General features: G+C 39.3%; 1 long non-coding RNA gene across 1 annotated transcript in view; it reads right to left on the reverse strand.

Moving 5' to 3' along the window:
* Nucleotides 1–1,793: 1,793 nt before the first annotated feature.
* Nucleotides 1,794–17,061, reverse strand: part of LOC132542659 (uncharacterized) — a 34,168-nt gene continuing 18,900 nt past the window's right edge. Inside the window, exons 2-3 of the long non-coding RNA XR_009553624.1 lie at nt 15,693–15,817; nt 1,794–2,136 (exon numbers count right to left, since the gene is read on the reverse strand). This is a non-coding gene — a long non-coding RNA (uncharacterized LOC132542659). The remainder of the gene's footprint in view (nt 2,137–15,692; nt 15,818–17,061) is intronic.

Genomic DNA, 17,061 nt, shown 5'->3' on the forward strand with positions numbered 1-17,061 from the left:
AAAACCCCATCAATTTGATCTGATCTGGGGCCTATATTCAACTTAGGAGCCTCTGTGACCTCTGCATCCCTGTAGATGTGAGCTCACATTCTGTGGTCATGAGTAGGAACATTCCAAGGTGCCCCAATTTCAGGAGCCATCTTCCTCGGGTGGCTATTTTTCAAGTGAGGAAATAATTTCCAAACAGCTGCTTCAGGTTGGGGGATATTTTTTCTCTCTAGAAAGAACCATTTTTTCCAACCCAGAGCATTATTCTCAATCTGCAAAATAGATCATAAACTGAGGCATTAAAGTAAAAGTGAAACTTTATATGTACATCAAAGATTCATTTGGTGTCAACTAGTGGGAAGGTTGTAAAAAAAGGAAAAGAGAAAAAAAAACTCTTAGAGATATAAGCGCACTAATCCTTTACCAGAAATTCTTTGATTTATACATAGTCTGAACACTGCCAAGCCAGGAATACAGTATAATTAAAAGCATATCTAGGGCAAGAGTTTCCAAGAGACACATTTATGCAATTTGCTATGTTATTTAATTTAAAAAAGAATGTAGTCAACTAATTGTAAATATTAACCATCATGTTGGAAATTATAGATTAGATAAGGCAGTAATAAAGATTTTCATTAATTTTGATTGAGATTAGCAAGGTTAATAATCAAGCTTTAGCTGTTAAAAGTTCAGATGGTTGTGTCTCAGTTATTTTCTTGAATTCCTGGGCAAAGCAACAGTCTAAAATGGGTATTTCATATTTTTATCAATATCATTTGGGAGGAAGAAAGAAGGAAGGAGAAAAGATAAAGAAGAAAGACAATGTTATGATTGTGGTTATTATGAGGGGGAGTCTTTAGTCATTAATGCAAGCAACAGAATGTTATGATTTAAATTGAGTGTTTTTCTGTGAGGAATGGCTGAAAAAAAAACTATCCAAATGACATTGGGGGAAGGTAGGATGGAGAGAGAGAGTGGGTGAAGGATGCTGAGTAGTGCCTGAGACCCCTGCTCTTTGTGCAAGAGAGCCATGTTCATGACTCACCTCCAGGAAGCTGCGCTTTTTAAATTTCATTAGTGGTGATGAGTTTGCTCTGAGTCATCCACACTCTTTCCCAGATGTTTCTGTGACTAAGCACTTAATTTTCAACAAGTGCCTTCCACAAAACACACACACACACACACACACACACACACACACACACACACCCCAAACAATATTTATAATAGTTTATAGGATTTCCTATAAAACCAACAGTGTACCAAATGATTATAATTTCTAGGCTGCCTCCTGTAAACCCATAGATATTAACTCCATGAAATTACCAAGGCTGTCGATATTTGTCAGGACTGGTAACTGGAGACTCCCTCTCTCTGACTTCCAGGAGCTCAGCAGGGATGCGAAGTCACCAGTAGCTTAAAAGGCCAATTTTGTATTCCCAGCCGCTGTAGTCATTTTATATTTACAGCCCATTTCGGACCACACAGATGTTTCTCTCCTCGATCTACTACCTCCCACCCTCTTTATCTGTAGGAAAGGAAGCAAAAAGGACAGTTCAACCTGGTTGCATGCTGAGCGCGTATGGATGCACAACAGATCATTCTGTTTCTGTCTAGTGGCATAGGTTCTTGTTAAAAGCAACCTGTTGAAAGACTGAGTCATGATTATAAGGCGCTTTGACTATTCAGCCTTTCATTCTAATCTGTGAAGTTAAAATATGGTGGATTAATTGGGTAAAGAATGCAAAAATGACACTCAGCTACATAAGTTATACTCTTTAAAAAAAATTTTTTATTTATAGAAAGGAAACATTGACAAAACCATAGGATAACAAGGGTACAGCTTTGCACAGTTCCCACCACCAGAACTCCGTATCCCATCCCCTGCCCTGATAGCTTTCCTATTCTTTATCCCTATGGGAGTATGGACCCAAGGTCAGTGTGGGATGCAGAAGGTGGAAGGTCTGGCTTCTGTGATTGCTTCCCCGCTGAGCATGAGCATTGACAGGTCGATCCATACTCCCAGCCTGTCTCTCTCTTTCCCTAGTGGGGAAGGGCTTTGGGGAAGCAGAGCTCCAAGTCACATTGGTGGGGTCGTCTGTCCAGGGAAGTCTGGTCGGCATCCTGCTAGCATCTGGAACCTGGTGGCTGAAAAGAGAGTTAATATACAAAGCCAAACAAATTGTTGAACAATCATGGACCTAAAGGCTAGAATAGTGCAGATGAAGTGTGGGGAGGAGGGGGTTCCATTTTGTAGGTAGATAGTGGGCATATTTTAGTTATATTTCAAAGGGCCTGTAGCTATACTGGTGGTTGTTTTTTTTAATTGAGCCTGAAATCTGATATGCAGGTGAATCCTAATTATTGAGTGGGAGATGATGTCATTATACTCTTACGGAAGCAAACTTTATTGTGAAAATATTGCTTGAGAATACAGGCCAACTGCCTTACTTAGGGTATTATGCTAAGTATTGCAAACTGAGGCAATGGAACCCTTTTTTGGATTGTTTGTTTATATCACTTTTTTAATGTTTTTTAATTGTTTTTTATTTTATTATCTTTATTTATTTATTTATTGGATAGAAACAGCCAGAAATTGAGAAGGGGAGGCAGAGAGGGAGAGAGACAGAGAGACACTTGTAGCACTGCTTCACTACTCACAAAGATTCCCCCTGCAGGTGGGGACTAGGGGTTCGAACCTGGGTCCTTGTGCATTGTAACAAGTGCACTCAACCAGGTGTCCCACCACCCGGCCCCACTTTATTAGTGTTAATAGTTCATAGTACAGTTGTTAATACATGGGTACAATTTTTCATCTGCCTGTAATGGGTGTCTCCAAAACCTTCTCACTCCCAAATTTGGTCCTTTTCTACCATCATGCCTCAGAATGCCCAAATCACCTCTATTCTGTTCCTCTCTTTCCAGTATATATATTCTAAGTTTATTAGTGATGTAAGATTGCTTTACAAAACTACAAGATAACTGAAGAACAACTCTGCACTGTTTCCACCACCAGAGTTCTGTATCCCAAATCCCTCCATTGGAGGCTATAGCAATTTCTCCTAAGGTTGCAGATATGGGTTGACTATTATTTCTACAGCTATCTATTTATATATGTATTTAGTTGCTCTTTTTTATGGTCCCATCTTCTCTTCCTTTCCAAGTCACACATATACCTATTACTACATTCAAATGTCTCTCCTTTTTTTCTCTTCTCTCTCTGGGTCCTGATGGAGTTGGAGTTCAGAGCCTGCTAGTCATCTTCCCTTACCATTTCTCCCCCTCTGGGAATATGTACCAAAATTCTTTATGGGATGCAGAAGGTGGGAATTCTGACTTCTGTAATGGCTTCTCTGCTAGACATAGGCATTGGCAAGTTGATCCATACCCCCAGCTTATTTCTATCTTTCCCTAGTTGGATGTAGCTCTGGAGAGGCAGTGTCCTGGGACACATTGCTGAGATAATCTGCCCAGGTTATTCAGGATGGAATCATGATAGCATCTGCAATGTAGTGACTGAAACATGGTAAGATATAAAGCAGGGAGGGGGGGGGGAATTAATGAACAGGAACCAAAAAGTAGGAATAGAGCAGATGATAAGAATCTTAGGGTGGAAAAAAGGTGTGAAAGTCTTTATAAATATTAGGTATGTTCCTAGAGGTTTACGACTATCATGGTTTTTGTTTGAGTTTGATAACTAACACAGAGTTGAACAAAAATATTGTCTGAGAAGATGGTGTCAGAGTTATAAATGGGCTATAAAGTTGGATTATGACAGAGAGTAGCTCCCAATCTTAAGAAAATCTAGGAATAAAATTAACTGTTTACCTCTTCCACCTGACCCAGGGCCTATATTTATTTATATTGATCACAGGAGCCTATGAAACCTCTAATTCCCTTTTCATCTGAGCTCAAAGTTCATGGTCACATCTAGGATCATTCTAGGCTGCACTCATTTCAGGAGCAGTTTTCCTCGAGTATCAGGGGAGGGTGACACAGACTCAGTCTGGAGAGTGGGCCAGTCCCTCTCACTGCTACTTTATAGTGAGAGCAAGGTCCCAGAGAAGCCCACAAGAGGGCTTATGCTGATGTTCCAGATGGAAGTGACCATTAATGGAAGAGAAGGGGACCTACCAGAGGTCTAGACTCATCATATTTGTGTGGGAATCCAAGGATTCCCTAACTAGGGCTTCAGATGATGAGGTGGTCTGCTATTGACTAAATAGGCCATTAGTAAGTGAACCAGTCTCTGAGGCAATGAAATCCTTTTGGAAGAGTCTGAGGTTTTAGAACAGGTGAACATAGCTGAAGCCATGTAACTATGGATTCAGAAATACAAGACTACACAATCCTTACACACTGGTTACATTCAAAAGAGGTTGTCTCATTTCCAAAAGGTATACTGGAGAAAAACTGGTCCCAGTTAATCTCTCCACATATTTCACAGGACCTTCTCTCAGTCTTGATCGGCCTACATTGATGGTCCAAAAATTAAACAATGATCTTGGGTTCATACTCCCAGAGGGTTAAAGAATAGGAAAGCTATGAGTGGACGGGATGGGATACAGAGATCTGGTGGTGAGAATTTTGCGAAGCTGTACCCGTTATCCTATGGTTTTGTCAATGTTTCCTTTTTATAAATAAAAAATTTTTAAAAATTAAGATCCTATAATGTAGGAAACAAACATATTTAACATAATTGTTATCAGTAGTAGATTAACAAAAACATGCACATCACTCTAATTTTACTTTTTCTTTTAATTTTTTTGTTTTATCTTTATTTATTTATTGGATAGAGACAGTCAGCAATTGAGAGGGAAGTAGGTGATGGAGAGGGAGAGAGATAGAGAAATACCTGAAATACTGCTTCACCACTTGCAAAGCTTTCCCCTGCAGGTGGGGACTGGGAGCTCTAACCCAGGTCCTTGTGCATCATAACATGTGTACTCAGCCATGTGCATTCAACCATGTGAGCCACCACACGGCTCTTTATTTTTTCTTCTCTTTTTTGGCCACCAAAGTTATTGCTAGGGGACTGGTGTCTGCACTACAGCAGTGCTACTACTCCCAGTGGCCATTTTTTCTGATAGAGAGTGAGAGAAATGGAGAAATAAAAAAGAGACACCTGCAGCATTGTTTCACTGCTCATGAAGCCCCCAGACACATACAGGTGAGGACCAGAGAACTAAACCTCAATTCTTTCACATAATAACCTCAGCATTCTACTGGCTGTACTATCACCTGGCTTGCCAACTTGGCATTGCAGTTTAATACTTGCATTTGATGTAATGTTACAATGTGATATTTCTTTTATAAATGGTCTTAGGAATAATTTAAATAAAATAAAAAATAATATGGAAAATTCCACTGGAGTGGATGGAATACGGAACTCTGGTTTTGGAATTGTATGGAATTGTACCCCTCTTATCCCACAATCTTGTCTGTCATTATTAAATCACTAATAAAAAAAGAATCAAAAAAATAAAAGAAGAAAAATAAGAACACAAGGGAAAACACACACACACAAAGAATAAATAATGCCTTAAACTAGAAAGTTTACATATGAAAGAAAGTGACTGTTTAGAATGATAGATGTAACATGGATAACTACTAAGTTCTATCTTCCCATTCTGTCATTATTAGGTATAGAAAATACAGTGGTGGGAATTGTATGGAATTGTACCCCTCTTATCCCACAATCTCGTTGATTAGTATTAAATCACTAATAATAATACTAATAAGGGAGAAGAAGTTGAAAAATAAGAAAACACAAAGCAGGCCTTGGACTGGGTTTGGTGTATTGTACCAAAGTAAAAGACTCTGGGGTGGGGGGTTGGGGGGTTCAGGTCCTGGAACATGGTGGCAGAGGAGGATCTAGAGGGGCGTTGAACTGTTATGTAGAAAACTGAGAAATATTACACACGTACAAACTACAATATTTTACTATTGACTATAAACCATTAATCCCCCAATAAGGAAAAAAAAAGAAAGTATAATGACTAAAGAAAAGTAAGATGATAAGGATTCATAATATGTGTTTTACTTTTTATTGAAGGGTTAATAGTTTATGTATGGTTGTTGGCACATAGGTAGAGTTTCTCATTTCCTTGTTGTAGATGTCTGATAAAAAACATTCTTAAATGGGGGCCAAGCAGCAGGGTGCCTGGTTAAGCACACACATTACAGTGTGAAAGGACACAGGTTCAAGCCCCTGGTCCCCACCTGCAGGGGTAAAGTTTCATGAGTGGTGAAGGGCTGCAGATGGCTCTCTGTCTCTTTCCCTCTCTATCTCCTACTCTATTCTCAGTATCTCTGCCTATATCTAATACTAAATAAATAAATAAATACTAAAACATAAAAAGACAAATAAGTCTTTCAATTCCGTTATAAAAATAAAAATTAAATGTATGGCAATATCCCATCTACACTTTGAAAATATTTTATAGAAGTGAGAGGACCAAAGTTAAGCATAACTTCAAGCATTAAAAACACAAGATGAATTAAGAATTAAAAGTCCTTCAATTTCAATTGTCTCAAATACAGAAAAGCCTGGATACAATGGATACAAAATAAACCTTCATCTGTCACCTAGTCCACCACTTCTCCTTATTCTTCTGCCATCCTTGGGGAAAAAAAATATAAATGAAAGCCAGACAAATAATGATAAATTTGAGGTCATTACCCAGCATGTCTAGTTGAGTCAATATTCATGAACAAGGTAAGGTGATGGGCATAAGATAGTTCAAAACAACATTTTATAAAGAAAGGGTTGAAAACTGAACTTCTAGACTTTCACAACTATCAGTTTTTATTGGACCATAAAAATACCCTTCTATTTATTGAAACAGAAGTCCTAAATAGGAGATTTCTGTTCACTACAAGTGTTTGCAACTTTCCAAGCATGTATGAGATGGACAACTGGGCATCATGCTTTTATTTCGTTCCATTATTTATCTGAAAGGTTAACTATTCTCAGACTCTCTGACTCATCCATATCAAAGAGAATCTGAAAAATACACTTAATATAAAAGGTAACTGACTTCTATATCAGCTTCCATTTAGAATGATCTCTCTATTACCTAATCTAACTACTCAGGTCATTTGGAATACTTTTCCTTTCAACTCTTTCTTGGTTTTATATTTCCTTAAATTACAAGTACTCAACTACTATCAATAAGAGGAGATAGTTTTGTGTCCTTTGGGAGAAAATAGATGGAACTGGAGAAGATTTTGCATAGTGAAGTAAGTAAGCAGGTAAAGGACAACTACAGAATGGTTTCACCCATATGTGGAATATAGAGAATTGAATACATTAACCTGACAAAAAGTAATTAACCTGTATCTAAGACTGTCAAGAACTATGGTGATTACTGTAAGAATAATTTGGAAGAGGCAGGGATCAAAACATAATAGGCACAGATTTAGAGACATATACTTCAGTTTTATGAGTAAAGGATATTCAAACAGAATCTAGTTGATCATCTCAAAGGAACTTTTCTGCTACATTTAAGACTAGCACAGAAAATCACTGTCATAAATAAAACAGCATCTTATAGAAATTGTGCCTCAGCTGGGGTAAACTATTTTATCCACACTTGTTATTTTTATTCATGTCTAACTTTTTTATTTAAATTGTAATATTTATAAAAATTGCTTTTTAGGGGGTTGGGCAGTGATGCACCAGGTTAAGCGCACATAGTATGAAGGATTCGGGTTTGAGCTTCAGCTCCCTGCCTGCAAGGGGGAGGCGGGTGGGGGCTCACAAGCGGTGAAGCAGGTCTGCAGGTGTCGTTCTTTCTCCCTCTCTATCTTCCCTTCCTCTCTCAATTTCTCTTTGTCCTATCAAGAAGAACAAGAAAAAGAGCAAGAAAAAGAAAAGAAGTAGAAATAATGGCTGCAGGAGCAGTGGATTGGTAGTGCCAGCACCAAGCAACAGTGATAACTCTGGAGGCAAAAATAAATAAAATGAAAATTTCTCTTTAGATGAGAAAGTCTCCGTATTCTCATTTAGACATAAAAGTAGTAAGTTTATTTTTGTACTGTAATGTTGGTAAAAAAAAAATTTCATTAAATCATTTAAAATTTAGATTTGTTTAAAAAAATTGTGTAAATGTTACCTGATCCAAATAACTTTGTAAGATACATATAAGGATACTTGTTTCTTTTCACAGTATACCCCCTTTCCATCTTATTTCTGTTTTTACATTCTCATTTTTCTCCAAACACAAAAGTCAAAATGTAATTTTTAAGAGCTGTTGAACATAACAATACAAGAAATTCTTATAATTTGAACACAAGCAAAATAATTCTGAAATATAATTCAAATATAGCTTGGTAACTAATCCATAATTTAAACATCCTGTAGTTTTAAAATATTAAATTCTGTACTCTTTGTAGACAAGCAGAATAGTTGTTCCTAAAATGAAACTCTTTGGCCCAAGTCTCCTATTTTCACAATTGAGTCACTACAAGAGATAAATTTGACATTTCCTTAGCTAATTTCCATATTTGTGAGAGAACTGAGTAATGGATAAGTATACTGTGACTAAATTGTATCCAATAACTCAATGACTAGTAAATATCTCATTTCTTAATGGCATTCAATTATGCGTTCTAATAGAAGGAATACAAAATCTTTCCTGCATTCTCTTTTTTAAACAGGAGAAAGATTGTCATTTTATCTTTAAGTCTTTTATCTGTTTCCAACAGCCCTACTCACCAATAAACCTCTCCCACTCAAAAGCATTGAAATAGATATGCTGAACATGGAAAAGGATGCCTGTCTATGATATGAAAACAGAAGTGGGGTGATTCCTTCCCATCTCCTTCTGGAGGACTAAACTGATACTAGTCCTGAAAAAAGTAAAGTCTTTCACAAAACACATTTTTACTAACAAGTCATTTTAGTAATGAGGGAGGGAATCTTGAATGCCCTAACTCTGAAAGGGAGCTGTCAAGGTAATAGTTGAAAACAGTAACAATTATTATTATTTTTTAAACCAGAGCATTGTTCAGCTCTGGCTTATGGTGGTGTGGGGGATTGAACCTGGGACTTGAGAGCCTCAGGCATAAAAGTCTCTTTGCATAACTATTATGCTATACCCCTACCCTATTTTTTTAAATATTTATTTATTCCCTTTTTATTGCCCTTGTTTTATTGTTGTAGTTATTATTGTTGTCTTCATTGTTGTATAGGACAGAGAGAAATGGAGAGAGGAGGGGAAGATACAGAGGGGGAGAGAAAGACAGGCACCTGAAGACCTGCTTCACCGCTTGTGAGGCGACTCCCCTGCAGATGAGGAGCCCTGGGCTCAAACCAGGATCCGTATGCTGGTCCTTGTGCTTTGAGCTACGTGCCCTTAACCCGCTGCACTGCAGCCCGATTCCCTCAACCCTTTCTTTTAAACTTGCCCATGACCACTGTTACCAGGGCTAGATCCATGGAGTAAAAGCAGGAAGCTAAAGCAAGAGCTCTTTGCTAATTGAAGGCCTCTTAGTTGCAAAGAGGGCACTTAAGCAAAGGGTTCTGCTTTCAGCTGAGTGGAGTAGATATCTAAGAACTCTGAAGAAATATGTTGGCTACATACACACGGACACCCTTCAAAACCATATTTGAAAGTAGCTGAGATAAGGAGTCAACTCACAGCTAACTCCTAAATTTATTCTCTAACAACAACAACAACAACAAATGAATATTTAGGTTTTTCTAACAGACTTCTTCTTCTAGCGTTTGCCCTTCTTCTGTAGCCAGTCAACAGCGTCAGGTTGAGCCTGATGTAAAGTTTCGAGACCTCCTTTGAATCTGGAGAGGTGGCAGTCGTTGACTATGTGGGTCATAGTCTGTCTGGAGCCGCAGGGGCAGTTCGGGTCATCTCTGGCTCCCCAGCAATGGAACATAGCGGCGCACCGGCCATGGCCTGTTCGATAGCGATTGAGGAGGGCCCAATCATAACGTGCTAGGTCAAAGCCGGGTGGACGCTTGCAGGGGTCTGTGATGAGGTGTTTGTTCTTGACCTCAGCTGACTGCCAACTCTGTTTCCAAGAGTCTGGAACAGAGAAGTTCAGTGTAGGCGTAGGGGACCAGATTGGGTGACGAGACGTCAAGCGTTGGACAGGGTGGGTGACTTAGAAGGTGCATCACCTGGGGTTCTCATTTGCTATAAATAATGAAAATAAAAATAGCATTATTTTTAACTGCATACAAGCATGTCTGGCTTCTCTTGGTAAATTTGCATAGATGTCCCAAAGAAGAATGAAACTAAATGTTTCTTTTTTGCTTCCAGGTTTATCTCTGGGGGCTCGGTGTCTGCACTGTGAATCTACTGCTCCTGGGGGCCATCTTTTTTTTTTCATTGTTGTTGCTGTGGTTATTGTTGTTGTTGCTGTTATTGTTATTGCTGGATAGGACAGAGAGAAATTGAGAGGAAGACAGAGGCGGAGAAAGAGAGATACCTACACACCTGCTTCACCGCTCACAAAGCAACCTTCTTGCGGGTAGGGAGCCTGGGCCTCAAACCAGGATCCTTGCATGTGTCCTTGCAGTTAGTACTATGTGTATTTAACCCAGTGTGCTACCCCCCAGCACCAAAACTAAATGTTTTTGAAGGTTCTTTTTATACATAGTAATATATATGGTGAGTGACCATACCCCACTCTTACTATAGCCTATTTAAACTTATGTATGTACCCCTGTACAATCTTACCACTGTATACAAATACATTTATATTTATTGTCCAAGTAATTTAACTTCAACTTCCAGGAAAAAAATAAAAAGAACTTTCCCTCTAATATGAAAATTAAAAATGCATAAGCCTTTTTTTATAGACATCAGGAAACTAAACCGTCAATATATAGAAATCCACTGTTTTACTGGAAACCAAAAGCTATAGCTTCTGTTTTGTATGTGTGGTCAGTTTTTCACTTTAATCCCAGATTCAGGTTTTTCATGAAAAAAAAAAAAAAAGCAATGTTCAACTTCATGCATTACTGGGGAAATGGAATCAACAGTACAATGAGATATAATTTTACACCCATAAGGCCTATATCAAAAAGATTGGCAAAAAAAAATGCACTGGGAAGAATGTGTAGAGAGTGAAAATACACTGTTGATGTGCAGACAACTTTCAGGACTGAATTGCTGAAATCACTTCTCAAGGTCCCAAGTAGGAAATGTCAATGTTATTTAAGAGGTTAAACTCAGAACTGTGTGTCACTACTTCTGAATTCTTTATTGATCAAGCAATTTAATAAATCATCTTAGATTAAGAAGCACATAATTTGAATACTTTTCTGTAAACGTACTAAAGAACAGGTAGCCATCTTCAATTTATGGCCACCAGTGGATCCAACAGAACTCAAACTCTCTGTGACTGAACAGATGGCATACAAAAATCTAGCGGAAACCATAGACAAAGCTATGGCCTCATGACAAATTGTTATGCTCATTTTGAGAAAGTATTTTGAATTTGCTTTGGTGCTCTGATAGACACAGAACACATACATAATTGTCAAACACTTTGTACTCAAGCAACCTGAGTAGCACAACAGTAGGTATTATCTCATCCATTGACTACAGAGAAGTCTGTCTTGAAGACTCCCATTTCTTTGTTTATTTATTTAAGTTTTTATTTATAAAATGGAAACATTGGCAAGACCATAGGATAAGAGGGGTACAAGTCCACATAATTCCCACCACTGGAACTCCATATCTCTCCCCTGATAGTTTTCCTATTCTTTTTTTTATATATAAAAAGGAAACACTGACAAAAACCATAGGATAAGAGGGGTACAACTCCACACAATTCCCGCCACCAGAACTACGTATCCCCTCCCCTCCCCTGGTAGCTTTCTTATTCTTTATCCTTCTGGGACTATGGACCCAAAGTCATTATGGGATGCAGAAGGTGGAAGGTCTGGCTTCTGTAATTGTTTCCTTGCTGAACATGGGTGTTGGCAGGTCGATCCATACTCCCAGCCTGTTTCTCTTGTTCCCTAGTGGGGTGGGATCCCGGGGAATCGGGGCTCCAGGACACAATTGTGGGATCGTCTGTCCAGGGAAGTCCATTTGGCATCATGTTAGCATCTGGAACCTGGTGGCTGAAAAAAGATTTAACATATAGAGCCAAAAAAAATTATTGACTAATCATGAACCTAAAGGCTGAAAAAGTTCATATGAAGAGTTGGGGGGGTCTCTGTTTTGTAGATAGTTAGTAATCCTATTTTAGTTGTATTCCAAAGAGCCCATGACTATACTAGTCTTTTTTTTTCTTTCCCTGAGCCTGACATCTGATATGCAGGTGGATCCAAGTTAGACCAGAAAGCTATAGGGATGCAGAGGTCTCGTAGGTACCTAAGCTGAATATGGTCCTCAGATCAGATCTAATCAATGGGGTTTATAGTCAACAATATCTTTCCTGGCATACCCACATGCAATGGTACAAGAAGCAATAATGATCAAGCAACCTCACCCAGGCAGGATCACCCAAAGTTCAAACCTCTTTGGAACACATTTCAAGTCACCTGTCAGCTAGAGAAATCACTTAGTGAACAAGTTATCTGAAAGGGACATAAGAGGCGAGTAATTAAGAATTAAAGGATTACATAGCATGCAAAGCCTTGTCACCAGCTTATAAAAGAGGAGTCTGATGATTACCTATATCATCCGGTGTTGTTCTTATTTATATTGAATGGGTTTATTTTTAATATAACTTTTACCAATGACTTATATACCCAGGATGTGTGGATAATGATACCTTAGTGTAGAGATGACAGGATTTCAAGATGCCACTGAGTTATGAACGGACAGAAGAAACATAAAGCAGGAATGAATGCAGAAATTGATGAGGCTTTGTGCTATCACTTTCAGCAAGGTGTGCTTTTATTTCTGCAGAAAGTAAAGCATTATTTTAGGCAGAGGCATCTTGTCACTACTATGAGGTTATTCAAAACTCGTTCTCTGAAGGTGTATAGATCTAGGAGAATATTCAAAAGCTGAAAGTGTGGGTGGAGGAAGAGCATGTACATTGGCTCGCTCCTCACCAATGAATGCCAGATACCCCTGGAGTTTGTCTTCCTGGCATTCAGTGATTGGAAAGGTAATGTGCACATTTACATAATAAAGGAAAGCCGTGTTACTTTAATAGATGCAAAAATAACGTTCTATAAAAAAATCAACTTATATTCATAATTAATTGAAAGCCCTTAACTCACAATAAGCAGAAGCTAATCTCCCTTACAACTAAAAGAATTCAATCATTATAGCAGCAAAATCCATCTCCTAACTCATACTGAAATATAACTGCATTCCTGTTATCACTTATCATATTCCAAACTAACACTGTAAAACAAGAAACAAATATAGTTAAAAGTCAAAGACAGGAGGGCCAGGAGGTGGCACACCTGGTTGAGTGCATATGTTACAGTGCACAAGGACCTGAGTTCAAGCCCCCAGTCCCCACCTGTGGAGGGGGAAGCTTCAAGAGTGGTCTTCTTCTAGCGTTTGCCCTTCTTCCGTAGCCAGTCAACAGCGTCAGGTTGAGCCTGATGTAAAGTTTCGAGACCTCCTTTGAATCTGGAGAGGTGGCAGTCGTTGACTATGTGGGTCATAGTCTGTCTGGAGCCGCAGGGGCAGTTCGGGTCGTCTCTGGCTCCCCAGCGATGGAGCATAGCGGCGCACCGGCCATGGCCTGTTCGATAGCGATGGAGGAGGGCCCAGTCATAACGTGCTAGGTCAAAGCCGGGTTGACGCTTGCAGGGGTCTGTGATGAGGTGTTTGTTCTTGACCTCAGCTGACTGCCAACTCTGTTTCCAAGAGACTGGAACAGAGAAGTTCAGTGTAGGCGTAGGGGACCAGATTGGGTGACGAGACGTCAAGCGTTGGACAGGGTGGGAGAAGATATCCGCGTAGATTGGCAGGTCCGGTCGAGCGAAGACGTGGGAAATGAACTTAGATGATGCCGCATCCTGACGAATATCTGGCGGGGCGATGTTGCTAAGAACTGGCAGCCATGGAACCGGGGTGGAATGGATGGTTCCAGAAATTATCCTCATGGAGGAATATAATTTGGAGTCTACCAAGTGGACATGGGGGCTACGGAACCATACTATTCAAGAGTGGTGAAGCAGGGCTACAGGTGTCTCTGTCTCTTTCCTTCTTTAGCCCCCCTTCCTCTCAATTTCTGGTCATCTCTATAAAATAAAGATAATTTTAAAAATCTCAGAGAGAAAGCTATATCACTGTTTGCAGGGATTACATTAATGAACCCAAAGAAGAATAATAAGGAAAATAACATTAATACCATTTCCAACTCAGAAAATGATAAGACATTGGTGAGAAAGCACCAGCTGCTATAGAATACAAGGTTAATGGTTGTATGGCAGGGAAGCAAGAGGTAAAAGCAAGAGGTGAAAGACAAAGAATTTTACAGACTACCAGTAATTGTCTATCCCAAATGAAAGGACTTACCCTGAGGAAAAACTAAGAAAGGAAAAGCTGAGAACAACTAATGAAATCAAGAAAAGTTCTCATCAACTGAGAGTTGTAGTTTAGCGCCTCAAACAACAGGGATGTAGAGAAACTTAAATGGGCATAAAGGCTGTAGTCTTTAAGAAAATCTCAAAATAATCTGGATAAAACTTCCTCTCTCCAGAAGGACAGTGACAAACAAATTGTGGAAGAAGAGAACTTTATGGGAGACAGAGAGAAATAAAGAAGGATGGAAAGAGGGAAAAGAGAGAAAGGAGAAAAAGAAGAGTAGGGGGAAGAAGGAAGAGGGGAAAAAGGAAATGGGGGGAAGGAAGCTCTGAGAGGTTTCAAGAAAAGAAACACACAGTATGAAGGATTTTTGAAAGGCATTAATTTGTGGACCTTAACGACAACAGGCAGGAAAGCTTTAAATCAGATGTAGAGACAAATAAATAGCTCACACAGTGAGGACATAATTTGAATCTTCCTGGTAAAAATATCAGTGGGGTTTACAGCTAATGCTATTTATAGACTTTTCCCACATTTGGAAGCTTCTCTCTGTCCAGATCCAGCTTTCTGGTCCTATTCCCAACTCTGACACCAGCTTCCCAGAAATCCACCTGCATGTTAGCTGTCAGACTCAAGCAAAAAAAAAAAAAACTAGTAAAGTCAGGGGCCCCTTGGAATATACCTAAAATAGACGACTTCCTAGCTTCTTCCAACATGGAGACCCCAAATCTCATGTGCTCTATTCTTACATTTAGGTTCCTGGTTATTAAACAATTTGCTCTGCTTTCTATCTTAGTGCTTTTCAGCCACCGTGTTGCAGATGCTACCATGACATCAACCTGACTTCCATGGGCAGACAACCTCACCAATATGTCCTGGAACCCCACCTCCTCAGAGTCCTACCCCTCTAGGGAAAGAGAGAAACAGGCTGAGGGTATGAATGGGCCTGTCAATGCTCATGTCCTGTGGAGAAGCAATTACAGAAGCCAGTCCTTCCACCTTCTGTGTCCCATAAAGATCTTTGGTCCATACTCCCAGAGGGATCAAGAATAGATAAACTTCCAGTGGAGAGGATGGAATATGGAACTCCGGTGGTGAGAATTGTATGGAATTGCACCCTTCTTATACCACAATCTTGTTTCGGTCATTATTAAATCACTAATAAAAAATTTCTTGGGAGCCAGGCGGTGGCGCACTGGGTTCAGCCCACATGGCGAAAAGCTCACTGACCTGCACAAGGATCCCGGTTCCTGGCTCTCCTCCTGCAAGGGGGTTGCTTCACAAGCGGTGAAACAAGTCTGCAGGTGTCTGTCTTTCTCTCCCCCCGCTCTGTCTTCTCCTCTCTCCATTTTTTTCTGTCCTATCCAACAACGACGACAGCAATAAAAACAACAACAATAACAACAACAACGATGATAAGCAAGGGCAACAAAAGGGAAAATTTTTTTTAATTCTTAAATAGTGATTTACACAAACCTGCTAGGGCCTGCGTTTATCCCAAGAAACTCCATCTTATTTTATTTCTCCTCATTCATACATGGGGAACAACAACAAAACCCTTTCTGATGCCATACAAAGTTATTACAGTGAAAACATAATGTGATCTTATTGACATTAAGAAAAGCAAAGAGAATTCACCGGAAAAAAGAAGGTCACAGAACAAATGAAATATGTAATACATTGCTTCAGTATTAGGGAGTAATTAGAGCTTTTATAAGAACAGCACAAACAAGAAATGGAAAAGTGCAGAACAAATTAATAGTTGTCAATAAAGAATTAAGAAAGAGTAATTTTCTATAAAAGAGTACTAAATTGGAAAAAAAAAAAAAAAGAGAGAAAAGAGGTAGTATGAAGGACACAGTAAAGGAAGTAAGAGCATGGAAGAAGAAATAGAAAGAGTCATCAAACAGGAATAAAGATAATAAAGATTGTATCTGAGAAATATCTGTGTAGTTGGAAAAGCAGTGCTTTCCCCAAGGATGCTCACATTCTAATGCTTATAATCTGTGAAAAGAGTGCCTTGCATAGTAAATGGACTCTGTATATATGACTGCATGCAGTTGGACCAGAAGCAGAGAAAATGTAACAACAGAAACAGGGGCTTCCCAGTCTCTGAAGGAAGGCTGAGGGTATCCTGCCCTGCCACTCGAAAAAGACTGGTCCTGAAATGAGTGCAGCCTGCAGTGTTCCTCAGATGTGACCCAGATGTGACCATGAGTTATAAGCTCAGACCAACAGGGACTTAGAGGTTACACAGGTTCTGGTGCTAAATATAAATACGCATTTACATATGGGCCCTGGAGCAGGTGGATGGAGGAGGTAAATAGTTAATTTTAGCCACAGAATTATATATATATGGATAGGAGCTGCTCCCTTCCCTAATCCAACTTTCTAGCCCTTTTCTCCACTCTGACACCATTCTCTCAGACAATACTCTCATCCAGCCTCAGGCTAGCTATCAAACTCAAGCAAAACTACTATAGTTGTATGACCCCAGGAACATGCCTAAAATAGTTCTCCTAGCTCTCTTCTACCCTAAAATCCCTAATCTTATCTTCTCTGATCCTACTTTCTGGTTCCTATTCATTAACCATTTTGT

Source organism: Erinaceus europaeus, chromosome 13 (assembly GCF_950295315.1).
Source record: "Erinaceus europaeus chromosome 13, mEriEur2.1, whole genome shotgun sequence".
Lineage (NCBI taxonomy): Eukaryota > Metazoa > Chordata > Mammalia > Eulipotyphla > Erinaceidae > Erinaceus > Erinaceus europaeus.